This window comes from Capra hircus, chromosome 20 (genome assembly GCF_001704415.2).
Source record: "Capra hircus breed San Clemente chromosome 20, ASM170441v1, whole genome shotgun sequence".
NCBI lineage: Eukaryota > Metazoa > Chordata > Mammalia > Artiodactyla > Bovidae > Capra > Capra hircus.
The window spans coordinates 52,680,234-52,685,790 of record NC_030827.1 but is presented as its reverse complement, the minus strand read 5'-3'; the positions used below and the strand labels follow the sequence as shown (position 1 = coordinate 52,685,790).

Below are 5,557 nucleotides of genomic sequence, written 5' to 3'. Positions count from 1 at the left end.
ACTTCTATTGGGCTATATTTGATCTTTTTACTTCAGTCGTCCCATCTGAGGACTCAGAGGATAAGTATCTACATTGCTAAGTTCTTATCATCAAAGTTCTCAGACACAGACATCTGAGAGTAGTTTATGGAAAGTAAACTTTCCAGATATCCTCACTTGAAATAAATTATGTCCTGAAACTATAAAAAAAAAAAAAAAGATTTAGTTTTTTTTTTTACTTTTTACATTGCCTTTCTAGTATAATCTTAACCATGAGATTACTGCATATACTTATACAGAATTTATGTTAGCTTGCTGCTTCTAAAATTCCATTGATAATATCTCTTACCAACAATCCAGAAGAGCTGTGCAGACTGAAAACAGGAATAATAAGACCTTATAACAATGTGTATTTTAATAATAAAACAATGGGACCATTTTTCTGATATTTGAAATCAATGGGAAGTTGGTGGATAGGGCTGTTCAGTATTTGGGAAAGAACTAGAAGTACATTAAAAAGAAAAATTTAGCAAAGATTTTGACTATGTTGGTGTCTAAATTAAAGTTGTGTGTTAGGTTCAACAGCTTTATAAAAACTATGTAATATTCATTAATCACTGCCACCGTCATCATTCACACACACACACACACCCTCAGAATAATAAACACAATAAAGAAGAAGCTTGTTGTAGAAAAAAGAACTGGATTTTGCTTAAAAATTTCCTGATTGGAGACCTGACTCTGTGACCTGACTCTGTCCTTCATAACTCACGTAAACTCAGACAAGTAACTTAATCCACTGAAGCCTCAGTTTCCTCACCTCAAATGTAAAAGAACTGAACAAGCTACTTTAATGGATAAGCTGTCAAAATGTTTATTCATTTAATAAAAGTAATTGCCTAAATATTTAATTCCTGAATTTTAATTTCTGAATTAGCTATATTAATGATTATTCACATCCACATATAATGTGAGCAAATCCATCTTATTTCACTAAAGCTTTAGTATTGTTCCACGTTGTTTTGAATATATCAGGTGATAGACATATCACAGATGCTATCAATACTTCAACAGTAACCTGAGAAAGTATATAAACACGTGTCTTCTCAAAGTACACACATTTAAGTCTCATTGTACCTATTGTTTTTCCTAACTTGCAATTAAGTCTATGAAACATACTCATCAAATTCCAGGTAACGCCAAATTACAAGAAAAAGTCAACTTAAAAAAAAAAAGGCTCTAATCACGCAGTAAGCCTTCAAAATGGCGCAGAAGAAAGACAAGAAGCCTAAAAAGTCAACCTGGAAGTTTAATTTGGAGTTTACTCATCCAGTAGAAGATGGAATTTTTTATTCTGGAAATGTTGAACAGTTTCTGCGGGAGAAGGTTAAAGTGAATGGAAAGACTGGAAATCTTAGGAATGACGTTCGCATTGAACACTTCAAGAATAAAATCATAGTCGTTTCTGAGAAACAGTTCTCTAAAAGGTATTTGAAGTACTTTACCAAGAAATAGCTTAAAAAGAACAATCTTCGTGATTGGCTTCCTGTGGTTGCATCTGACAAGGAGACTTATGAGCTTCGTTACTTTCAGATTAGTCAAGATGAAGATGAATCTGAGTCTAAGGACTAGATGATGCCATCCTTTATAGGGCTTTGCTTACTAATAAAACAAATTAACCATACTAAAGAAAGAAGCATCTTGAAATGGACCTTTAGCTTATCAGTGGAAAAAAAAAAAAAACATTGTATGTTAAACATTCATCTTTTTATTTAAGGACATGCTGTTTCTATGGTACTGGCCTTCCTTTAATACTTTCTTATATTTTATTGCAGTATAGTTGATTTACAATATTGTATTAGTTTCAGGTATATAGCAGAATGAATGAGCTATACATATATCCTGGAGAAGGAAATGGCAACCCAGTCCAGTGTTCTTGCCTGGAGAATCCCAGGGACGGGGGAGCCTGGTGGGCTGCTGTCTATGGGGTCGCACAGAGTCGGACACGACTGAAGCAACGCAGCAGCAGCAGCATACATATATCCACTTGTTCTTTTGTCATATAGACCATTACACAGTAGAGTCCAGTTCCCTGTGCCATACAGCAGTTTTTTAGTTACATGTTTTATGTATGCTAAACTGTTTCAGTCATGTCCAACTCTTTGGAAACCCATGGACTGTAGCCTGCCAGGCTCCTCTGTCCATGGGATTCTCCAGGCAAGAACACTGAGGTGGGTTGCCACTTCCTACTCCATCTGTTCTATGCATAGTAGTGTGTATATGCCAGAGTCAATCTTCCAATGTACCCCACTCCCCTGTATCCCTGGTAATCGATAAGTCTACATCCAACTTCTGTTTCATAAATAAGCTTTTGCCCCTTCCCGCCTTTAAATACTTTGTATAAGCAATATTTAAATAGCTTATAGTTAGTGGAATTTTTTTTAGGATTTATGTAATATACTAATTTTATAGATGTCCTCAAGTTAAAAGTATACAGTGAAAAAAGCACAATTCAGGGTATAACTATACAATAAAATATTTAGATTTGAAAAAAAAAAAGAAAAACATGAAGAATAAGCTTGAAAACATCAAAATCATAATTACATGTCAATATAAATTAAGGGTCAATGTAATAAACATAATAACCCCCCTCCTCCTCATCATGGCTAGTTATTACTGAATCCTTTGTACCAGGCATGGATTTAAGAGGCATGTGCGCGCTGTGCTAAGCTGCTTCAGTTACGTCCAACTCTTTGTGACCCCATGGACTGTAGCCTGCCACATTTCTCTGTCCACGGGATTCTTCAGGCAAGAATACTTGAGTGGGTTGCCATGTTCTCCCCTAGGGGATCTTCCCAACCCAGGGATCAAACCCAAGTCTTTTATGTGTCTCCAGCATTAGCAGGTGGGTTCTTTCCCACTAGCGTCATCTGGGAAGCCCTTTTAAGAGATATAAATCATACATGATAGCATGAAATTCTACATTAGTCCAACAACTTTTAATATGTTTATCTCAATAAAATAACTACATTTTGAAACAATAGTCTATCTTCATAACTTAAATGTTTGGGATTGGGGAAACATTGATTATTACTTACATTTTATAAAAATTTAACACAGGCTCATATGAGAGATCAGATAAAATTACTAAGGAAAAAGTCTGAAGCCATGTATAAAAATTTTGAACAACTGCAAAAAAGCAGAAAAAAATATCTGTCAGAGTGTTATGGTTATGTGCAACCTGAGATCTGGGAGAACTGAAAAAGTGTTAGCCTCTCAGTCATGAACAACTCTTTGCAACCCCATAAACTCTAGTCTGCCAGGTTCCTCTGTCCATGGACTTCTCCAGGCAAGAATACTGGAGTGGGTTGCTATTCCCTTCTCCAGGGGATCTTCCCCTCCGAGGGGTCAAACCTGAGTTCTCTTGCATTGCAGCAGACATATCTGGGAGAACACTTAAATGCAGCACAGCCTCAGTTGTCAACGATAAACATTTAAAATCACCAGTAAGAATTAACTCCAGAGGTGCTGCTGCTGCTGCTGCTGCTGCTAAATCGCTTCAGTCGTGTCCGACTCTGTGTGACCCCATAGATGGCAGCCCACCAGGCTCCCCTGTCCCTGGGATTCTCCAGGCAAGAAGACTGGAGTGGGTTGCCATTTCCTTCTCCAATGCATGAAAGTGAAAAGTGAAAGTGAAGTTGCTCAGTCGTGTCCAACTCTTCGTGACCCCATGGACTGCAGCCTACGCAGCTCCTCCATCCATGGGATTTTCCAGGCAAGAGTACTGGGAGTGGGGTGCCATGGCCTTCTCCAAGAGGTGCTTCTAGTAGAAACCAAACCATCAAATCATTCAGGAAAACTTCAGAGGCATATTCAGTCTGAGGGATAAGCTTGATATGAGACCTGATGACCTTGATCAAATACATATCAATAAAAGTGACTGATGGCGGAAAATATAGCCTTTGCCTGTCTGAGTATATAGCTCATCAAAGGCTTATTATACAAGCTTCTAGTCATGGGTGGTGATAGGGTGACTTCTCTTCTCACATTCTTGATTCCAACTTCTAATTCAGCTCTTGAGAGGCCTGAATCTACTCTCTCTCACACCATGAACCTGTTACTCACTACACCCTCACTGTGTTCTTCCCTATGGCCTGGCTTTGTCCCTCACTATAGACTGACTGTGTCCCTCAATACAGCCCAACTCTATTCCTCTCTATAGCTTGATAATGCTCCTCACGATAGCCTGACACAATTCTAACTACTGCTTGAGTCTGTTCGTCATTCAGCATGACCCTGTTCCTCGCTATATCCTTACTGTGTTCCTCATCATGGCCTGACACTGCTCCTTTGTGTTATCCAGCATGTGATCATCTCTACTGGATTAGTGCTATCCTCTTGAAAGATGTACAGAACCAGAGTGAAACTCTATCTGAGGTCAGAATCAGTAGGAACTTTATGAATAAGATGGTAAAGATTTCAGCAGTACTATATCAGAGAACTTAATATAATTTTTGGAGCCTTTAGTTTCATTTGGGATTGAAAGAACACTTCCCCTTAACACGTACACACCAACCTAGAAACACTTTTTTCTGTGTGTTTCAAGCACTGGTATGTTGGTTTCATGCTAAATTCTTGAGATATTAAAATATATCATTAAAATATTAAAGATCTGATAAAACAGGTTAACAGGTGAAATGGAATGACAGATAATGATAAGATAAACACCAATCTTTGAATGAAATCTATTTATAGCTTTGCCCTTTACACAACGAATTTGAAGTAACTTACAAAAAAATACAAAAAATGTTTTAATAATTAAATATCTATATAAAAGGGTACTTAAAATATAATAAGGATCAAGAAAATATGATGCCTCTAAACCAGTGCAGATGACTGATAGGTCTTGCTCTTTGTATCTCATCACGGTCAAGCAAATGAAACAAAATAAACAAAACAAAAAAAATATGATTGTAATTGGGCATAAGTTATAGTGGGAATCAAGACATAAAATTAAAATTTTACACATTGCTTCAACATTCCAATCCTTTGATAAATAAGATTTCTTACTCTACGTTTTGAGAAAGAATGAGTGGTACCCAGTTACACTTCTACTCTTAAGTCAAGATCTCAGAACACTAGGATGGTATGTAGAACATTAAATACAGATTTACACTCCTCGTAAAACCACAGAAAAGATTGGTGTTCAGTTGTTAAGTCATGTCTGACTCTTCGGGATCCCATGGACTGCAGCATGCCAGGCTCCCTTATCACTATCTCCTGGAATTTGCTCAAATTCATGTTCATTGAGTTGGCAAGGCTATCTAACCACCTCATCCTCTGACATCCCCTTCTTCCTTTGCCTTCAGTGCTTCCCAGAATCAGGGTCTTTTCCAATGAGTTAGCTCTTTACATCAGGTTTTCAAAGTACTGGAGCTTCAGTTGCAGGATCAGTCCCTGCAATGAATTATCTAGGGTTGATTTTCTTTAGGATTGACTGGTGTTTAAAGTATAAATAGTGATTTGCTTGTATGGATTGCCATTTTCTATTATTTTTAAATTTGGGGGCATCATAAAC

General features: G+C 37.3%; 1 pseudogene; it reads left to right on the top strand.

Moving 5' to 3' along the window:
• Nucleotides 1,243-1,611, top strand: LOC102188978 (annotated as a pseudogene).